This window comes from Balaenoptera ricei, chromosome 2, assembly GCF_028023285.1.
Source record: "Balaenoptera ricei isolate mBalRic1 chromosome 2, mBalRic1.hap2, whole genome shotgun sequence".
Taxonomy (NCBI): Eukaryota; Metazoa; Chordata; class Mammalia; order Artiodactyla; family Balaenopteridae; genus Balaenoptera; species Balaenoptera ricei.
In genome coordinates this window covers 150,540,409-150,563,946 of record NC_082640.1, presented here as the reverse complement: position 1 = coordinate 150,563,946, position 23,538 = coordinate 150,540,409, and positions in this window count along the sequence as shown.

Below are 23,538 nucleotides of genomic sequence, written 5' to 3'. Positions count from 1 at the left end.
GTAGTGTTTGGGTTAGAGGTCATGCACAGCTTTTGTTAAATTTATTCTTAAGTATTTTATGCTATTGTAAATAGAATTGTTTTCACTTCATTTTCAAGTTGTATTTCCAATATCATTGATTTGTAAATTTTGACTCTGTATTCTACGATCTTGGGAGTATCAGATCTGGGAGTTGTATTGTAGATTCTCAGATTTCCAACTTTTTCATTAACTGTGAAGAGTAGCAATTTTACTTCTTCCTTTCCTGTCTGTATTCCTTTTCTTTTTCTTGCGTTGGTTAAGATCTCCAACACAATGGTGAATTAAAATATTGAGAAAGGACATCCTTGCCTTGTTGCTGAACTTAGAAAAAAATAATTTAATACTTTACTGTTCATATAAGGTTAGCGCTAAGTTTTTTGTAGCTGATCCTATTTTTCCAGCTTGTTAAAGTAGAAATTTAGATCACTGATTTTATTTAAGATTTTATTTTAAAATTTTCCAGAAGTACAGAAAAGTTGAAAGAATAATACAATGATTATCCAAATGCCCACCATCTGGAATCTACATGAACATTTTACTCTACTTACTTTATCTCATATCTATCCAAATATTCATCCCTTTAGCCATTAATCCATTTTATTTTGATGATACATTTCAAAGTAAGTCACAGACATCATTTCATTTGCCCAAAATACTTCTGCATGCATATCATTAACTAGATTCAATATTTGTTTATGGTTCCTTTTTAAAATTTTGAGATAAAATTTACACACAATGAAATATACATATCTTAAGTGTGCCATTTGTTGAGTATGAACAAGCACAAACCTCTTCTAAGATAGGAAACACTAGTACCTCCCCAGGAGGTTCCCTTGTGTTACTTCTTAGTAAATCCCTGCTCCTACCTGTAAAGAAATATTAAAAAAATTTTTTTCCACATTTGATTTGTTTTTACTATTCTATAACTTTATATAAATAGAATCACGCTACATTCTGTTTTGTGTATGGCTTCTTACAGTCGGCACAATGGTTTTGACTTTCATGAATTTAAAACTTTTCATCTTGCCTTATGGCAATAGCTAGTTTTCCTTAATAGAAGTAGTGAGAGTGGGCATCAGTACCTTGTTCCCACTCTTAGGGAGAAATTATTCAATAATTCACCATTAAGTATGATGATAGCTGTAAAATTTTCACAGATGCTTAGATTGCTGAAAAGTTTTAATCATGAATGTATGCTGAATCTGTATAATGCTTTCTGTTTCTCTTGGAATGATGAGGTGGTTTTTATCTTTTATTCTGTTCATGTGGTGAATTACACTGAGTAACTTTTGAATGTCAACCCAACCTTACATTCTTGAGATACGGACTATTTGATCATGTTGTATTGACCTTTTTATATACTGCTGAATTTGATTTGCTAACATTTTGTTAAGGATTTTTTTTGCCTATGTTTATGAACAGTATTGGTCTATATTTTTTCCTCCCTTCCTCCCTTCCTTGCTACTTGTTCTATAAATTACCAAAAAAGACATGCTGAACTTCCAACTGTAATTGTAGGTTTGCCTGTTTCTTCTTTCTGTTGTTAGTTTTTCCTTCAGGTATTTTGAAGCTTTGCTATTACGTGTGTACAAATTTAGTACTTTTTATGCCTTCTTGATGAATTGACTCATCTATCATTATTAAATATCCTCTTTATCTCTGCTAATATTCCTCATCTTGAAGTCTTCTTTATCTTATATTAATTGATAATCCAGCTTTTTGACAATTCACATTTTCATGGTATAATTTTTTCCATTAAAAAATTGTAACCTATGCTTTTATTTTATTTTTAAATTAATTTTTATAGGAGTATAGTTGGCTTACAATGTTGTGTTAGTTTCTACTGTACAGCAAAGTGAGTCAGTTATACATATATATATATCCGCTCTTTTTTAGATTCCCTTCCCAATTAGGTCACCACAGAGCACTGAGTAGAGTTCCCTGTGCTATACAGTAGATTCTCATTAGTTACCCATTTTATATAAGGTAATGTATATATGTCAATCTCAGTCTCCCAATTCATCCCACCCCCCATCCCCCCTTGGTAAACTTAAGTTTGTTTTCTACATCTGTGACTCTATTTCTGCTTTGCAAATAAGTTCTGTACCATTTTTCTAGATTCCACATATAAGCAATATTATACAATATTTGTCTTTCTCTTTCTGACTTACTTCACTCTGTATGACAATCTCTAGGTCCACCCATGTCACTGCAAATGGCATGATTTCATTCCTTTTCATGGCTGGGTAATATTCCATTGTATATTTGTACCACTTATTCTTTATCCATTCCTCTGTTGATGGACATTTAGGTTGCTTCTATGTCCTGGCTATTGAAATAGTGTTGCAATGAACATCGGGGTGCATGCATCCTCTCAAATTATGGTTTTCTCTGGATATATGCCCAGGAGTGGGATTGCTGGACCATATGGTAGCTCTATTTTTAGTTTTTTAAGGAGCCTCCATACTGTTCTCCATAGTGGCTGTATCAATTTACATTCCCACCAACAGTGTAGGAGGGTTCCCTATTCTCCACACCCTCTCCAGCATTTATTGTTTGTAGATTTTTTGATGATGGCCATTCTGACTGGTGTGAGGTGAAACCTCATTGTAGTTTTGATTGGCATTTCTCTAATAATTAGTGATGCTGAACATCTTTTCAGGTGTTTTTTGGCTATCTGTATGTCTTCTTTGGAGAAATGTCTATTTAGATCTTCTGCCCATTTTTTGATTGGGTTGTTTTTTTTGTTTTGTTTGGCAGCACCATGCAGCATGCGGGATCTTAGTTCCCTGAGCAGGGATCAAACCTGTGCCCTCTGCAGTGGAAGTGGGGATTCTTAACCACTGGACCACCAGGGAAGTCCCAGGGTTGTTTGTTTTTTTGACATGGAGCTGCATGAGCTGTTTGTGTATTTTGGAGATTAATCCCTTGTTAGTTGCTTCATTTGCAAATATTTTCTCCCATTTTGAGGGTTGTCTTTCCGTTTTGTTTATGGTTTTCTTTGCTGTGCAAAAGCTTTTAAGTTAATTAGGTCCCATTTGTTTATTTTTTGCTTTTATTTTCATTACTCTAGGCAGTGGATCAGAAAAGATCTTATTGCGATTTATGTCAAAGAGTGTTCTGCCTATGTTTTCCTTAAAGAGTTTTATAGTATCCAGCCTTACATCTAGGTCTTTTATCCATTTTGGGTTTATTTTAGTGTGTGATGTTAGAGAATGTTCTAATTTCATTCTTTTACCTGTAGCTGTCCAGTTTTCCCAGCACCTCTTATTGAAGAGACTGTCGTTTCTCCATTGTATATTCTTGCCTCCTTTGTCATAGATTAATTGACCATAGGTGCGTGGGTTTATCTCTGGACTTTCTATCCTGTTCCATTGCTCTATATTTCTGTTTTTGTGCCAGTACCATACTGTCTTGATTACTGTAGCTTTGTAATATAATCTGAAGTTAGGGAGCCTGATTCCTCCAGCTCTGTTCTTCTTTCTCAAGATTGCTTTGGCTATTTGGGGTCTTTTTTGTTTCCATACAAATTGTAAAATTTTTTGTTCTAGTTCCGTGAAAAATGCCATTGGTAATTTGACAGGGATTGCATTGAATCTGTAGATTGCTTTGGATAGTATAGTCATTTTCACCATGTTGATTCTTCCAATCCAAGAACAGGGTATATCTCTCCATCTGTTTGTGTCATCTTTGATTTCTTTCATCAGTGTCTTATAGTTTTTTGAGTACAGGTCTTTTGCCTCCTTAGGTAGGTTTATTCCTAGGTATTTTATTCTTTTTGATGTGCTGGTAAATGAGATTGTTTCCTTAATTTCTCTTTCTGATTTTTCATAGGAATGCAAGAGATTTCTCTGTCTTAATTTTGTATCCTGCAACTTTACCAAATTCATTGATGAGCTCTAGTAGTTTTCTGGTAGCATCTTTAGGATTTTCTATGTATAGTATCATGTCATCTGCAAACGGTGACAGGTTTACTTCTTCTTTTCTAACTTGGATTCATTTTATTTCTTTTTCTTCTCTGATAGCCATGGCTATGACTTCCAAAATTATGTTGAATAAAAGTGGCGAGAGTGGACATCCTTGTCTTGTTCCTGATCTTTGAGGAAATGCTTTCAGCTTTTCACCATTGAGTATGATGTTAGCTGTAGGTTTTTCATATATGGCCTTTATTATGTTGAGGTAGGTTCCTTCTAAGCCCACTTCCTGGACAGTTTTTGTCATAAATCGGTGTTGAATTTTGTCAAAAGCTTTTTCTGCATCTATTGAGATGATCATATGGTTTTTATTCTTCAGTTTATTAATGTGGTGTATCACATTGATTGATTTGTGTATATTGAAGAATCCTTGCATCCCTGGGATAAATCCCACTTGATCAGGGTGTATGATCCTTTTAGTGTGTTGTTGGATTCTGTTTGCTAGTATTTTGTTGAGGATTTTTGCGTCTATGTTCATCAGTGATATTATGTCTTTCATTTTATTTTTTTAAGATTTTTTTTGATGTGGACCATTTTTAAAGTCTTTATTGAGTTTGTTACAATATTGCTTCCGTTTTATGTTTTGGTTTATTGGTTTATGGTTATGGTTATTGGTATTATGTTATGGTTTATTGGTTTATTTATTTGGTTTATGTTATGTGGGATCTTAGCTCCCCGACCAGGGATTGAATCTGCACCCTCTGCATTGGAAGGTGAAGTCTTAACCACTGGACTGCCAGGGAAGTCCCTATGTCTTTTTTTTTTTTTTACTGTTTTTTTTTTAACATCTTTATTGGAGTATAATTGCTTTACAATGCTGTGTTATTTTCTGCTTTATAACAAAGTGAATCAGTTATACATATACATATATCCCCATATCTCTTCCCTCTCGCGTCTCCCTCCCTCCCCTATGTCTTTTATTTTAAATGAGTTTCTAATAGATGCATACATTTTGGTCTAAGCAATCTTTGCCCTTTAATTGGAGTGTTTAGTCTATTTACATTTAATAGAATAATTGATATGATTGTGTTTAAGTCTATTATTTTGATATTTCTTTTCTATTTGTCTCATCTGTTCTTTGGCCTTTTGTTTCCTCTTTTCCTATCTTCTTTTGTTTTGAATATTTTTAATATTCTATTTTATCCTTCACATTGGATTATTAACTATACTTCTGTTCTGAGTTTGGCGTTTTTAACTTATCCCAATCTACCTTCAAATAATATTATACCACTTCACATATAATGTAATAACCTTACAAAGGCATGCTTCCACTCTCCCTTTCCTGTCTTTGTGCATCATCATACTTTTTACTTCCACATATATTATGGGCCTACAATACTTTATTATTTTTGTCTTATATTTAAATAATCAATACTTTTTAAAAATTAAATAAAACAAGAAAAAACTCTCATATATAGCTACATATTTACCTTTTATGGCACTCTTCATGCTTTTGTGAAATCCAGATTTCTACACTATATTATATTTCTTCAAGTCTGCTCATGATGTATTTTCTTGGCCTTTGTTTGTCTTAAAATGTCTTTATTATGCCTTTGAAGTTTGAATAATATTTTTGCCAAATATGGATGCTACATGGTAGAGACTCTGGAGGGTGTTGAATGTTGTTCCATCAGGCAGTTACCACAGCTAGACTCAAATTCCAAACTCTGTCCCCCCTGTGGTTGACAGCAACAGTAATCATTGCTTAGATCTTCTTTTAGCCTGTTCTTTTTTTTTTTTAAGCTTGCTTTTACCTGTGCCACTTGGAGTCTCCCTCATGAATGTACAGAATGGAAGTGAAAGATTTCGGCAGAATTTATATGCAGAATTCACTACTCTCCCTTTGTGGTTTTCTGCTTTCCAGGATTTTCCCTTTTACTTTTTTTTTTTGTGTGTGTGGCTGCATTGGGTCTTCTTGGCTGTGCATGGGCTTTCTCTAGTTGTGGCTAGTGGGGCTACTCTTCATTGTGGTGCATGGGCTTCTCATTGTGGTGGCTTCTCTTGTTGCAGAGCACGGCCTCTAGGCGTGCAGGCTTCAGTAGTTGCAGCATGTGGGCTCAGTAGGTGTGGCACACGGGCCCTAGAGAGTGCGAGCTTCAGTAATTGCAGCGCATGGGCTCAGTAGTTGTGGTGCACGGCCTTAGTTGCTCCACAGCATGTGGGATCTTCCCGGACCAGGGATCAAACCCGTGTCCCCTGCATTGGCAGGCAGATTCTTAACCACTGTGCCGCCAGGGAAGTCCCTCCCCTTTACTTTTCAGCCATTCTGACAGTGCCAAAGACCAGCTTTTTTGCTTGAGTTCTAGTTTCTCCATTCAGCCTGGACTAGAGAGGCCCACAGAAGAAAAGCCATTAAAATTGCAGATATATTTCAGTGACTTTCCCTTCTTTTCAGGGTTGACTTCTCTTTAGTTTCTAGAAGCTTTTGGTCACTCTCCAGTGCTTCCAAGTAAGTATTAATTATATTTTATCTAGGGTTGAAAATTGTTATCTGTGGGAGGGTTGGCCTAACTTGAACTACTCTACCATTACCAGAACAGTAATATGGATAACCAAAAATTATAATTAGTTTCTTTGAGTCTTTCAAATTTGAGGTCCTGAGACTAAATATACCAATTTGTATGACTATTATAAGTAGAAGGTATTAACCATACTTGGACATGTTTCCATTACTAATGATTTACCTTCTGGGAATTCATAGGAAGTACAGTTTCTCATGATTTTCGTTCTGAATTGTAAGACTGTCCTCTGTTCTGACAAAGTGCTCTGTTAAAGCAGTCAAGCACAAATTCCTTCAGCTGTGAATCATCCTTCTCATCATAAGCGTCATGATGTAGCTTACTTATTTTCTCCCTTTGTTAGATAAAGGAGAATTTCTTACTCCCTTCCAGAACAGCTCTATTTTTGTTAGTTTTATATGCTGGGCCACTGTACACAATTTTGTTTAAAGGAAGTGTGCCATTGACAGTCTCTAAAATTCAATAACAATATATTTTAGTTTGCTTGTCTATGGAAAAGGGGTATATGTATATGAAAATAATCGTTGACATAAGAAATTCCTACTCTTATGTGATCTCCTTCAAAGTGCTGCCTACTTGATAGCAGGTAGAATCACTTATCAACAAAATAGCCCTTTGATTTCTCTCTATTTGAACTCATCCAAAGATCCATAATGCAAAATTCTCTTTATTACTAATTATTTTGCCATCAGTATTACTAGTCTGTATTATTTGGCATTTTCATAATAGTAATCAAACTAAGAGACAAAGAGAAGACTTGTGCTGAGAAATGTATATTGTTCATAGCAAAAGCTACTTAAGTTCAAAGGCATGTCTACACCTGTACTAATTGAACTATGACCTTCATAATAGTTCAGAGCTATAACTATGCTAACCTAGCATCAGACACATTTACAAAAGATTGTCATCACCTAAGGGTTATGTAGTAACTTCTCTGATTTAAGTTTCAGAGTTGTTATCATCTGTATATTCCTGTTTATCAGGAAGGTGGAAATTTTCATTTTAATTGTGATATGGAACCCATTAATCATCTGCTATAATCTTAATCAAGAGGAATAAATATTGTAATAAACATGCACTTAAAGCCTCCAGTGAACTAAGATGCTGTTTAAATGAAAAACAATACACTGATAGAGGTCAGAGGGCTCCCTCCTCCTTGGTGTGCTTACTAATTTACTGAATGTACTCTGAAGGCTTTTAATGTTAAAGGAAAAGTACTAGGTTCTCTTTTTAGTGTGTTAATTGAGAACACAATGTCTAGTGGCACACATACAAAAGCTATTATATTACCTGATCTAAAATACTGGTAGGTTCCCCCTCCTACCTTGAAGCTTCTTGGAGATACTGACTATGTCATATCATTAATCTTTGTAATTCTATCAGTGTGTAACACGTTGCCTTGCATTTTGGCAGGTGGTCAGCAAATGTTTGTTGAATAAATTCATCTTTATTTAGTAAATTTTGCTGTAAGTAGAGTTGTTCAGGTAACAGGAAAAACTCAGGATCTGATGGACTTTCATATTCAGGATATTATTATTGTTTGCCATTTTTATTTCTACTACTAACGCAATCATTTAAACCTACCTACCAGATTTTATTGATTAAAACATTCTCTCTTGTCTTCAGTTTCCTAAGCTGTAAGATGAGGGAGAAATCTTATGTTACTTGATAATCAACTGAATGGCTGTGTTACTCACAGCCTGTCATACAAATACAAAGCATTAATAATTTTATTATAGTTGTAAGAGTCTATGAGTGGTCAGAATTGCTAATTCTATAATCATGTTGCAAAAACAAGATGTGCTCAGCTCAAACAAAAATTTCTTCTGTCAGAAGGATAGTCACAAACAAGCACAAGCAAATGCATTGGTATCTGCACTTTCCATTTAAAACTGAAGTCTGTTGCTTTATACCCCACAATCTTGCTCTTTACAACATATTGAAACTACATAGCTTATTTTAAAAATGCAAAATAGTAACTGCTGGTAGGTAGCTTGATGGTGATAAAGAGTACAGTTTTTAGAATTAAAACTAGTAAGTAGTAAAAATGGCAGAAACAAAGACCAAGAAGTGAAAAAACTCACAGTGTGTTTCAGTATTAGTGAGTGGATCCATGTGGCTACAGCACATGCTGTGGTGGAAAACAAGACAAGAAAGGTCAACTGGGGTCAAACTAGGGAGGGCCTTGAATCCTCTATTACCCAGAGTGATTGTACTTCTCACTATGGTGAATAGGAAGCCTTGATGCTGTCTGAGTAGGGATCTGGTTGATGTAAACCATGTTTGGAAGGCTAGTCTCATAATGATGTCAAGCAGAGATCAGGAGCAAGTGGGTAATACTTACTCTCACAGAATACAGAATTAAATGAATACTTTCTATTTTACTTTATTACTGTGAAATATATCATAAATGTAGGAGTAAAATACAATAAGTATGTACAGTTTAAAGAATAATAAACACCAACTTTTAAAATACTTTTTGCTTTCTAATTATATATTTTTGAATTGTATGTTTTTAGTTTTGCCTGTCCTTGACCTTTATATAATAGAATCATACTCTAAGTAGTTTTCTGTGCTAACTTTATTTCCTCACTCAGCATTTTTGAGATTCTCATCCATATTCATGCCTATAGCTGTAGTCCATCCTTTTTATTGCTGTATAGTATTCCATTGTTTAACTACACCACAGTTTTATCCTTTAATGATGTTTCCAGCTTTTTGCTATTATGAATAGTACAGCTAAGAAACTCCTGCACATTCCTACTGGTGAGTGTAAAAATTGTTCTTTAGGGTAAATATCTAGGATCATTAGAAATGGTATTTTCAACTTATAAGGCAATACAAAATTGTTACCCAAAGTCATGATCAAATGTACAGTCCCATAAGGAGTATATGAGGGTTTCTGTGGCTCCATTTCCTCACCAACATCAAAAATTGACCAATTTTCAAGTTTTTTTTGTGAATCTGGTAGGTATGAAATGGTATCTCACTGGTTTTAGCTTGTATTTCTCTGATCACTAATGAAGTTAAGGATTTTTCCACATGTTTTTTGGCCATAAATGCTCCCCCTTCTAAGATATGATATGATTATTTCATATAGCTAAGATTAGATGTGAGATATCTAATTATATCATTTGCCCACTTTCCAGTTGGTTTATACTTCTTTGTTGATCTGTCAGGCCACCTCTGTCTTATATCAAATTTCCAGTTATCCATGGGTCTGTTTCTAGCATCTGTTTTCTGGTGAATTCATTTTTCACTTATCTGAATATTTAAGACTGGTCAACTAAAATGACCTTTAATGAAAGCCTCGATGAAGGAATTTACCAGAGATTTTCTTTGAAATTCACAAGACATTCTTGAAAATACTGAGTAATCACTGAGGATTAGTGTGCCACCAGAGAGAATCCAAAGGGGTCCGTGAACGTATAGCACAGCATCCAAGCATGCACAGGGTAGTGGAGTCTAGCTTTACTGAGCACTGAGCGTTTTTCACTATTATTTACATCAAGACCTTGGGGTTTTAAAGCATTTTTGCAATATATCTCATTTTTCCTTCTGGTATTTTACTATTTTTATTTCATTTTCCCATGTCACTATGGCACAACAAGACACATTATGAGATGAAACAACTAGATGGGTATTAACCCTAGGGTTTTTAATGGCCTGCCTGATTCTCTGTTCTTGGTATCCCCAACCACTGATGTTTTAACCACTCCCTAGACTCTGGGACCAATCCTGAAAGTGGGAAGTTTAGTGCATTAGCTCCAGTCACTTCCTACTAATTAAGCTTGTCCTGCTCTAATCTTGTTGGACAGGACTAATAATGGGATTCTGTAACCTCCTAAACCCTCATTGCAAGTAACCAGGTTTGCATTGTGTTCTTTATCAACTAGGTTCCCATCTGAAAGCCAGTTCCTCTATGACTGTGTCCTTTCAAAAGACCAAAATCCTGCCCTGAAACCCAGGCCAGTGATATGGACCCTGTACTCTGCTCCTCGAGGCACTAACAAGTAGGAATCCACAGTGACTTTCTTAGCTAGAGTATTTGTTTTTTCCACACTGCTTTCTGAGACAGAGGCTAATCCCTGGCTTGTTAGGCCACCAGCTAAGGCCCTTGGCAGCTTCTCTCTTTGTTCTGGTTGCTAGGAATCTGAAATATAATGCTGTTTAGTTGCTATAGCTTTGCTTGAGCAACAAATGAGCAAAAAGTTTCTTGATATATTTTCATCTATTTATTGAACCAATGAACTTCTTTGATATGTACTTTAGAATATGGCAGCATAAAAGATCAACAGAATTCTTGCCATTAGGAGCTTATGGTCTAGCAGGAGTGCAAAGCAACAAACAAGTTGTAATGGGGTAAGCATTACAAAAGGGAAAGCCTCAAAGTAAGCTTACATGAAGACTTAACCTCAGCTAGTTAACATTAATCTCTGGATATTTGCCTTTTATTCTAGTTCTGCTTTTTTTTTTTCATTTGTTTGTTTGTTTTTTTGAAGTTTTTGGCCACGCCACAGCTTGCGGGATCTTAGTTCCCCGACCAGGGATTGAACCCAGAGCCCCGGCAGTGAAAGCGCCAAGTCCTAACCACTGGACCGCCAGGGACTTCCCTATTCTAGATTTTTTAAAATTGTTTTGGTTTTGTAATCTATTTATTTCAAGTCAAAGCAGATTCTTTTAGTTATAGGAAAAGATGTATTTGTGCACGTAATCACACAATCACTTTCATATATTCGTCCTTTCACAAGGAATTTGAAACGGGAGTATTTACTAGAATTTCTGGGCTGGGGTTTCACTGATTCAACAACTACTGACTTACCAAGTACTAGACCCTAAGCATTATAGAAACTGATTCAATATGAGAGGACAGAATATGAGGGTGATAGCTAGTACAAATCCTTAGCCAGTCTAGAATGAAGAGAAGAAAAGAGGGTTATTTGCTGACAGAGGCCAGGCACCCATGCCTGAACCAGGTAAAGCTGGGATGTGCAGTACTGGAAAAGGCCTGCTCCAGCAAATGTTTACCATTCCGGATGAGGGCCCAGTGCGGCCAGAGCACCCCAATCATAAGAGAAGCTAGAATTTACATTTTTAATGAAATTATCAATTTGTAATGTTAAATAACTTAAAATTCTAAAAAAAAATTGTGCAAGCTGAATAAAACATCTCTGCCTTTTTGTCATCTTTAATTTAGACTCTGCATTTCGTGTTCACTTTCTAAGCATGAACTCATCAACAAGGGCCAACTAGATCGTGTCCTCTCCCCCATTTTACTCATCGCTCCCTCCATTCTACCACCAAATCTTCAATCCCATCCCCATGTGCTTGCTTCTAGTATGATAAAGTGATCTAGCTGAGACAGAAGTAGGTCACAGGACATTTTTGTCCCTCTCTCCCACAGAAGTTTTCTTTACAGAGGGAAGTGGAAGCAGGTAGGCTAGGTGAAATGCAAGGTTTTTATTTCCCCTTTCTTCCCCTGATGTGGTCTACAGACTGAAAAGATGTTGAATGTTGTCCCAGAATTTCTTCCCTATCTAGAGTATGGTCTACCTAGAAGAGAATAATTAATGGAGCTTTTCATCACTGATAAATCTGTGCTTCTGTGTCGTTGTACAACTCCCTGCCAGTGGATAACTGAATATATTATATACTTAACCACACAACAGCATAGAAACTGCTCCCTTATTTGCGCCAGCTGTCCCAACAGTTGTTCAATGTCCCAGGGATGATGCTTTACCTTCAGGCAACCAGGTATTCAAAATTTAAGATTGTAAATTCTCCTGGAAAACTAATTTCACTCTCCAGAGATTTTTGTTCACATATTAGTTAGGTAATACCAATGGCAGCTATAATTATACAAATATTTGACTATTAACTGAAGGTGCCAAATGAATTCGATATTTTGTAACAATCCTGTAGAAGACCAGATATACTTTGAACACATTGTTGTTCAAATCCTATTTTCTCATTAGTCTTAAATCAACTCATCAACCATTATTACCAGAATTTCGTATCTCCTATTGTTCCTGAAAAGCCTATCACAAATGATTGTGAATTTGAGAAATTTTAGCAAAACAGCAAAAAAGTATAATAGTATGGTGTGCCTCTTCTCTAGCTGCTGGCTCTCAGATCCATCCCTTGCCCTCTCCCTACTCTGGTTTTTTTTTTAATTAATTTATTTTTTATTTTATTTATTTTTGGCTGCGTTGGGTCTTTGTTGCTGCGCCCAGGTTTTCTCTAGTTGCGGTGAGCGGGTGCTACTCTTCGTTGCAGTGTGCGGGCTTCTCATTGCGGTGGCTTCTCTTGTTGCGGAGCATGGGCTCTAGGAGCACAGGCTTCAGCAGTTGTGGCATGTGGGCTCAGTAGTTGTGGCGCACGGGCTTAGCTGCTCCGCGGCATGTGGGATCTTCCTGGACCGGGGCTTGAACCTGTGTCCCCTGCATTGGCAGGTGGATTCTTAAGCACTGTGCCACCAGGGAAGTCCTCCCTACTCTGTTCTTTATTACAAGAAATTACTTTTCACAAACTCCCTTGCCCAGTGGCTTCCCCAAAGGTTCAGCTTTGGAGAAGCACTAGTGACAGGTTAGAGTGGGGAGGAAGGGGCAAGGCAGGGAGCTCTCCCCGTCTCTCTGGCAGTGACTGTCTCCTTGGTAGCTCCAGATCCCATGGAAAAGCCCCTCCCTTCGGGGGTCCTGCTCCTACCTGGCAGCCGCCCCACCACCCCACAGTGCCCTGGCTCTAGCTCCCAAGGACAGCCCCAGCTTCCAGGCTCTGATGACGCCATCTCCTCTCACCGTCCCCTCAGCTCTAGAGGTGGTAGAGGCTCCTTGTTCTGCTAACTCTTGCTTCACTGACCCCTTTGGCTTCTCAGCCTCAGCGCTTCAATCAATTGTGTGACCAATTCCCTGCATTGAACTCTCTCTTTCAAAAAGTGGTTTCTGGGGCTTCCCTGGTGGCGCAGTGGTTGAGAGTCTGCCTGCCGATGCAGGGGACACGGGTTCGAGCCCTGGTCCGGGAAGATCCCACATGCCGCGGAGCGACTGGGCCCGTGAGCCACAACTACTGAGCCTGCGCGTCTGGAGCCTGTGCTCCGCAACAAGAGAGGCCGCGATGGTGAGAGGCCCGCGCACCGCGATGAGGAGTGGCCCCCGCTTGCCGCAACTAGAGAAAGCCCTCGCACAGAAACGAAGACCCAACACAGCCAAAAATAAATAAATTAATTAATAAAAAAAAAAAAAAGTGGTTTCTATTTTTCTGACTAGAGCCTCACTGATACAAACACTGTGGAGCTTCTTGCAGTATATTATGCTAAGCTTTCAGGTATGTGTCATTAGTCCAATCTGTAGACTAACATGTCAGTTTTATCTATGACCAGACATAAGTCATATTTTCTACCTACAGCAGCTATCCCCCCCAATGTTTATTATCCTGATCTGATGCCAAAGAATCCCATTTTGCAAACTTGTTGTGAGTTACCTATACTGCCTTCCTTTTAAAATTTCTTGGGAAGACAAAAGTTTAGTATTTGGTCATAAACCTGTATTTCAGCTAAATTAGAATACGATTCAGGAATTAAAATAGGTTTTTTGGCTTCACCCTGTGGCTTTCGGGATCTTAGTTCCCCGATCCCTTGACAGTGAAAGAAAGCGCAGAGTCCTAACCACTGGACTGCCAGGGAATTCCCTAAAATAGGTTTTATTTAGCCTGTAAACGTCATGGGGGAACTTCCCTGGTGGTCCAGTGGGTAAGAATCCACACTCCCAATGCAGGGGGCCCAGGTTCGATTCCTGTTCAGGGAACTAGATCCCATATGCATGCCGCAACTACAAGACCACATGCTGCAACTAAGAGCCCACATGCTGCAACTAAACATGCTGCAACAAAGATCCCATGTGCTGCAACTAAGACCTGGTGCAGCCTAAATAAATAAATAAATAAAATAAATAAATATTAAAAAAAAAATAAATAAAAGCCATGGGTATTGCTTCTTTACAAAAGGCTTCAAAGGGAAAAACCCTCTTATAGGCTTCAAAAACTTTTTTGTTTACATTTTCCCCCAACTTTTTATTTCAAATCTACAGAAAAAAAGGAAATAATAGTATAATAAATCTACATATATTCTTTGCCTGGATTCACCACTTGCTAGCATTTTACCAATTTGTTTTTTTCTCTCTCTCGCTTTCTGAACCATTTGAAAATAAGTTGCAGGCACCGTGACATTTCACTACTAAATAGTTCAGCATGTATTCTCCTACATGACCACAATGCCATATTTATGCCCAAGAAATGTAACAATATAGTCCATTCTAGTTTCCTGAATTGTCCAAAACATGCTGTTGATAGCATTTTTCTCCCAATAAATCTTTTAAAAAGGAAGTATTATGCTAATATAGCCAACCAACTGGATGACATAAAAAATGATGAACAAATGTGGGTGTTAGTCAGTTCTTGCTTATTTCATTACTTATTTGTATATCCAATGAGCAGACAGATAAAAATTAAATCTGCTCATTTTGCTTCTCTTAAGTAATTTTGACTACAAGTCTAAAAGTGAAGGTGTAGTTGATTATTCATTTAACACAGATTTGGAGATAATCTACTCATATGTACATACTACAAATCTGATCTAAACACTTTCAAAATAAAAACAAAAAAATGATTATGCTTTTCTTTCAGTTTATTACCTCCCTGATCCTTTCTATTTAGAATATTGAGCTAACATTGATTGGTTTATTAAATATAAATTTATTAGTAATGTTTTTTTTGCATCAGTGAACAAGGTTTCTTTTCTTCAGGGACATTAGATTTTTTTATCCCTTGTACATGACTCAGTATTAATTTCCCATCCCCTTATCTGTATGCCTGCTAAAAAATGGAGACCACAGAGATTGGAAATATTTTTTGAGCTCCTGCTTGAATTCCTTGAACTATTTGCTTTTTCCTGAGGAACAGTGTCCTAGAAGGCTAAAAGAAGCAGCCAAACACTCATCTAATTCAAACCAGTGGTGCTCGTCTTTGCCCAAGGACAGCTCTCTAGATTATGTGTTAGAGTGTATCTTAGACACAGCCTAACCTTGCTCTGTCCACATTTTCTAGTTCATGGGCTGTGCCTGACAGTTTCATTTATACTTCCAGCCTTTCCTATAAAATTCTATGAAATATAATTTTAAGCAGCGAATGCCAAATTTTGAGCTTAAATAGTAAATACAATCTTCAAAAAAATGAATTCAAAATCTAGCACCAAAGACATGCAAATTTTAGTTCTCATTTTCTTTCTACTATTTACTCTCACATCTTTTTTTTTTTTTTTTTAATAATGGAAAGGAACACAGCATGTAAATAAACGTAAAACCCTAAGTTATTTGACTTTTTAGTTTTCTAAGGCAATGGTCTCCAAAGTCTCGTGTGTGTCCTTCAGGGCTACACAAGACAATCCACTAGATATGGGAAGAAACAATTAAATAAATGTCGATTTATATTTTTATTTCACCCTTAAAAATGTCTATGTATTGCATAATATACATTATATATTAGTACAGTAATAACATATTTAATGTAGAAATAAATAATATGCAAAAAAGTTTGGAGACCACTTTTTAAAAATTATTACACTTTGATTTAATACATTTTGTTCATATTTTGAGAAAGCTCTGGAATAAACTTTCTTTTTCAAAAGAAATAAACAAATGCACAGCTACGTATAGAAGGTTAAATTATTGCATTTGGACTGCTAACCTTTACAACAGTCATTACATACTAGAAATCACCATACAGTTATATGAATATGTTAAAACAATGTCTTATTTAATTTCTGCAAATTGTAAAGATAATTATTGAGAATTTGAAAATGACATGAAAATAAAATGAAGGAAAAACACAAGGGACAATCGTTATCATTTTACATATTTTCTTCTAATCTTTTTTGTATACTTTACATAGATGAAATCATATGTATAGATAAATCTCCTGCATTTTTCATTTGTTGTAAAATACATAAATTCATAAGTATATAAAAATATTTGAATATACAAGATTCATAAATTCGTAAGTATAAATTTCAATGATTGTGTAAGAGCCCAGGTTGACATATATGGCCTCATAAACATTGAAATGAAACTAATGTGCAGAAAGAATTGTGGTGCTGATGACATTTCTAATAAATCCACCCCAGATGGTTTTATGAGACAAGTCTTTCTTTAACATGCTACTTAGATAGACATGATATTCTGTTGTGGGCTGGCACTAATTTGATTTGTGTGCTTTGTTGTGTGAAGATCTTATTTCACATCTATATTTCTGTTTTTATGATATATATATATATATTTGTATGTGGTATATACATGTAGACATATGTAGAGAGGTACATACATACACACACACACACACACACACACACACACGCCAAAGAGAGATTCTTTAGTTCTTTAGGGTCTCTTAGACCAGAGGCATTTACCAAAGGAACCTCTTTCCAGGAGGTCTGAAGGCACAATGATTGTAACCATGGAGTCATTGCAACTATATTTCTTCCACCAGTGCCCTCAAGCTGTTAGCTAGAATTTCTATTAAAAAAAAAAAAAATTTAGCTTTCCTGTGTGAGCAACAGAAAAAAGGATACATCAAAAGCCAGGTGGAGGTTAAAGGTAAGGAAAAGTTGGAATTATAAGAGAAATTAAACCAACAAAGTCTGAAAGAAAATAAAAGCAGATATCCAAAACAAAGAGGTGTTATCAACAGCAGTCGCTGAAAAAACATGTCAAACGAAATAAGCAGCTTAAGTTGTAAAGAATAAAAGAGGTTGAAAACACTCTTTGAAACATGAAACAACCATTTCTACCACCCTAATCCTTCTTTAAGCCATGTATTCCTTTCTTCGGTCATCTGCCCTACATTACTGAAAACAAATACTTGACAAGAGGTAGCTGAAGTGAATTAATCTTTTAGCTTTTGTCTAAACTGAGAGGAGGCTAGCAAGTTTATCAGCATTTAATTGATAAATCTTTGAATAGGTATGAGATTCAGCCCAACTATATTTAATATGCACAGTGACAGTCTTACTCCAATAAACATTAGGTTCATTGAACAAGCATTACTTTAAAAAATGATTCTTTTCAATCCACTAGAAGCAATATTCACTGGTCGGAGACACAACTAATATTTTCATCCTTTATAATTTCCAACATTTTCAATACCTGGATATTCCAATAATAACCTAAAATTTCCAATTTATAATGTTCAACACATGTGAAATACTAATGGAAAACCTTTAAAGTTATGACTAACTTTCAACTAGAATGTGACTGTATGTAACTAAAGGGGTAAAAGTAAAAGGAACACTTCACTTGTCAAGGTTCTTTTGTTAATGGCATCAGGAATGTTTCTAAAACTTTTTTTATAATAGATTCAGAATCATAAGAATATTGCAGTAAAATCTGGCACCTTTAGCAGCATATCTGTTTAAATTTACAGACAAAAAAGCATAAACATAGTGTAATATAGACTTGGGGCAGTATTTCTCAACTTAAAAGCACTTATCAATTCAATACAGAAAGTTTATCACACAGGTACCATATTCATGCACAACTCCAATTAAAAATATTCTTTAGTGTGGTAATAAAATATTTACAATTTTTATGTTTCCTTTCTTTTCATAATATCCCTTTCTTCACCTTTTTTCTTTTTCATAAAAATGTCGTGAAACACACTGCAACAATGATAAGGAAATCCAACCTAGGGTTCCTGTAAGTTTCTAAACTTTCACAGTTATGGTGGTCTATGTATTTTATAGTCAGATTGTCTCTTCTTGTATCGTATACTTAATAACCACCAATTTTAAATACCAACTCTAAACAAAACTGACTCGACAAATTCATTTTACTCTCTAAATCAGTTTTTCTTCAAGTGAGGTACTGCGTTATTTCAGGATCTTTCATTGTAGAAAGAAATTTCGTTTCAGTGACCAAAAGGTAGGAAACTAGAATAAAGGATAGGAGGAAATAGAAAACTTCAAAGCTACAATGAATACTTCAAAGGAAAAAAAATAGCAATTTTAGCACCTTGTAAAGAGAAGAGGATCAACAATAAGAACTACAATTTATTAAATGTTTCCTATATGCCGGGGAATGTGTTAAACTTTTTTCATAAATAACCTCATTTATTCTTTGCAAAATTCCTACGAGGTAAGCACTGTGATCTATTCCAAGACTACACAGCCAGCAAGTAACAGAGTTAGGAATTAAGCTTACTTTTACTTGTCTCTAAAGTTGATCTCCTAACCACCACACATACTGCCTTCAACACAACACACGTTGGACATCAAATTCTGCAAACATGATGAAATGGCTCTGACAACATGGGAGGTAGAGAATAAGAGTTTAATAGCTAACGAAGCAAAATGGAAAGCGGGAAGAAAACTGGGGAGGCAATGGACAAAACTGTCTCTAAATGAGTTCCAAAATCTAGTCAGAAATTCTTAGCACTTGTCTGGTATCTTGGGCAACAATACCTGCTTTAGACAAAGTAAAATAATTAGTCCATGAGCAAGCAATTAAGCCAAGAGAAAAGCTATTGGCATTGACGGTGTGGGGCCATTGGTTAAGATAATTTGTGAATCATTTTGCATAATTCATAAAATGTCACATTATGTATTGCTGTAATACATGACCTTCTTGAGAAATTCTAGAACTATAGAATTTTAATTTTAGGATAGAGCTAATCCTTGAACTATAATATTGTTGGATACTTGCCAGATCCATGTACTGAAATGGTTCATATACCATAAGAAGGATGATAATTTTTTGGAGTTGATTCCAAAGTTTAAGAATTTGAGACAGGAGTGCCTATTGAGGATCTGAAATTATTCTTGTGAGCAACAAACACATGATGCTGGACATGACAGGCCACCTTAGTATTGCCAGAGAATTATGATAGTTAGTCTTTTCTACCCAGTAGACATTTCCTCCCTGCTTTCTTGTGGGGACTCCATTTCTTGTGGGGCTGATTTCCTACCCCTCTCCATCAGGGGTACACTTCTGCATATACCACCACCACCACCATCACCTTAGGAAATAAACAGATGGTGCAGACCTAGCTAGATACTGCACATCTGTGGCAGCAGAGATTGATCACGTGGAGGGACCAAGCAGGGGTAATCACAGCCCTCTTTGGGACATTTGTGCTGAAGAAAAGGCATTCTTCTGCTGCTGTGAGGAAAATAAGTCTATAGTGGCAGATGGCCATCATTGCCACCATTTGGAGGAAGCTTGTAAGAGCATAAAGCCAAAAGCAGCGAGAAGAAAATGCTGAGAATTGTGGGTTTGTGACATTATTCCAATGACATCATCTGAGACTCTGAATCTAGCTGTAGTTGAAGCTGGAAGCAATCTTGCATTTCTCGGTTACACAGCCGATAGATACCCTTTTGTGTTTAAATTAATGTGAGTTTAGTTTCTGCCACTTGCAAATAAAAGTGAACCTTGACCAAAGGTACACTATAAATGTATGCTATAAGTACAGTAATACCCAGATATTGCTATAATCTCAGGTGCCTGTGTATTGGCCGTAATTTAAAAATTTTTGTTTTCATTCCTTTTTTTGAAAGGTATCTGCGCAGTTTAGAGAATCCTAATAAAAGGATCATCCACCCCAATTCAGAAATAGAAAGTCACTGGTACCTTAGAAGCTACTTCATGACCTTTCCCCATTGCCCAAGAGGTAACAACTATATATTACTGGGTCTGTGTTTCTTTGGTCTCTGTATAAATGAAATCATACTGTGTTTTTCCTCTGTGACTTGAAGTTTTCTCTCAACAATTTGTTCTTGAGAATCATCTATGTTGATATGTAGTGATGAAATAAAATTTATATTTTAAGGCAGGACAAGAAAAAATTAAACACAAAATTCTCTGTGTGTGTTTGTTTGGGCCTCTTCCCTCCCTAATGTGCACTGTGCATCTGCATTACACATTAACCAGAGCTCCTCAAAGATGCGAGTGCCTGCCCAACTGTAAAAATCAATTTTTTTTCTCTTTCTTCTATCTCTAGCATGTAACTTCTTAAAAGAATAGTGTTCCTTTCAACATTCATTTATGATAAAAATTCTCCAGAAAGTGGATATAGAGGGAACTTACCTCAACATAATAAATAAAGGCCATATATGACAAACCCACAGGTAACATCTTTCTCAATGGTGAAAAGCTGAAAATATTCCCTCTAAGACCAGGAACAAGACAAGGATGTCCACTGTCACCACTTTTATTCAAAATTGTTTTGGAAGTCCTAGCCACGGCAATGAGAGAAGAAAAAGAAATAAAAGGAATCCAAATTGAAAGAGAAGAAGTAAAACTGTCACTGTTTGCAGATGACATAATACTATACATAGAAAATCCTAAAGATGCTACCAGAAAACTACTAGAGCTCATCAATGAATTCGGTAAAGTTGCAGGATACAAAATTAATACATAGAAATCTCTTGCATTCCTATACACTACCAATGAAAGATCAGAAAGAGAAATTAAGGAAATGATCCCATTTACCACTGCATCAAAAAGAGTAAAATACCTAGGAATAAACCTACCTCAGGAGGCAAAAGACCTGTACTCTGAAAACTATAAGACACTGATGAAAGAAATTGAAGATGACACAAACAGATGGAAAGATATACCATGTACTTGGACTGGTAGAATCAATATTGTCAAAATGACTATACTACCTAAGGCAATCTACAGATTCAATGTAATCCTTCTCAAATTAACAGTGGCATTTTTCACAGAACTAGAACAAAAATTTTTAAAATTTGTATGAAAACACCAAAGACCCCCAAATAGCCAAAGCAATCCTGAGAAAGAAAAACAGAGCTGGAGGAATCAGGCTCCCTGACTTTAGACTACACTACAAAGCTACAGTAGTCAGAACAGTATGGTACTGGCACAAAAACAGAAATATAGAGCAGTGGAACTGGATAGAAAGTCCAGAGATAAACCCACGCACCTATGGTCAATTAATCTATGATAAAGGAGGCAAGAATATACAATGGAGAAAAGACAGTCTCTTCAATAAGTGGTGTTGGGAAAACTGGACAGCTACATGTAAAACAATGAAATTAGAACATTCTCTAACATCATACACAAAAATAAACTCAAAATGGATTAAAGACCTAAATGTAGAGACTTCCCTGGTGGCGCAGTGGTTAAGAATCCACCTGCCAGTGCAGGGACATGGGTTTGATCCCTGGTCTGGGAAGATCCCACATGCCACAGAGCAACTAAGCCTGTGCACCACAACTACTGAGCCTGCACCCTAGACCCCATGAGCCACAATTACTGAGCCTAACTTCCACAACTACTGAAGCCTGCATACCTAAAGGTCAAGCTCCGCAACAAGAGAAGCCACCACAGTAAGAAGCCCACGCACTGCAATGTAGAGTAGCCCCCTCTCGATGCAACTAGAGAAAGCCCACATGCAGCAACGAAGACCCAATGCAACCAAAAATAAATAAATAAAAATTAAAATTAAAAATAATAAAAATAAAAAAATAAAAATAAAAATAAAAATAAAATAAAATTTAAAAAGACCAAAATGTAAGGCTGGACACTATAAACTCTTAGAGGAGAACATAGGCAGAACACTCTCTGACATAAATTGTAGCAATATCTTTTTGGATCCACCTCCTAGAGTAATGAAAATAAAAACAAAAATAAACAAATGGGACCTAATGAAACTTAAACCTTTTTGCACAGCAAAGGAAACCATAAATAATATGAAAAGACAACCCTCAGAATGGGAGAAAGTATTTTCAAATGAAGCGACCGACAAGGGATTAATCTCCAAGATATACAAACAGCTCATGCAGCTCTATGTCAGAAAAACAAAAAACCCAATCAAAAAATGGGCAGAAGAGCTAAATAGACATTGCTCCAAAGAAGACATACAGATGGGCAAAAAGCACATGAAAAGATGCTCAATATCACTAATTATTAGAGAAATGCTAATCAAAACTATAATGAGGTATCACCTCACACCAGTCAGAATGGCCATCATCAAAAAATCTACAAACAATAAATGCTGGAGAGGGTGTGGAGAAAAGGGAACCCTCCTACACTATTGGTGGGAATGTAAATTGGTATAGCCACTATAGAGAACAGTATGGCGGTTCCTTAAAAACCTAAAAATAGAGCTACCATATGATCTAGCAATCCCACTCCTGGGCATATATCTGGAGAAAACCATAATTTGAAAAGATACATGCACCCCAATGTTCAGTGCAGCATTATTTACAATAGCCAGGACATGGAAGCAACCTAAAAGTCCATCAACAGATGAATGGATAAAGAATATGTGGTACATATATACAGTGGAATATTACTCAGCCATAAAAAAGAACAAAATAATGCCATCTGCAGCAACATGGATGGACCGAGAGATTGTCATACTGACTGAAGTAAGTCAGACAGAGAAAGACAAATGTCATATGATATTGCTTATATGTGGAATCTAAAAAAAGGTACAAATAAACTTATCTACAAAACAGAAATAGGGTTACAGATGTAGAAAACAAACTTATGGTTACCAGGGTGTAAGGGTGGAGGAAGAGATAAATTGGGAGATTGGGATTGACATATACACACTACTATATATAAAATAGGTAACTAATTAGGACCTACTGCATAGCACAGGGAACTCTACTCAATACTCTGTAATGACCTATATGGGGAAAGAATCTAAAAAAAGAGTTGATACATGTATATGTATAACTGATTCACTTTGCTGTACATCAGAAACTAACACAACACTGTAAATCAACTATTCCAAAAAATAGAAATAAAAAAAATTTTTTTGGAGGAGACCTTCAAGATGGCAGAAGAGTAAGACATGGAGATCATCTTCCTCCCCACAAATACATCAAAAATACATCTACATGTGGAATAACTCCTACAGAACACCTACTGAACTCTGGCAGAAGACCTCAGACTTCCCAAAAGTCAAGAAAATCCCCACGTACTTGGGTAGGGCAAAAGAAAAAAGAA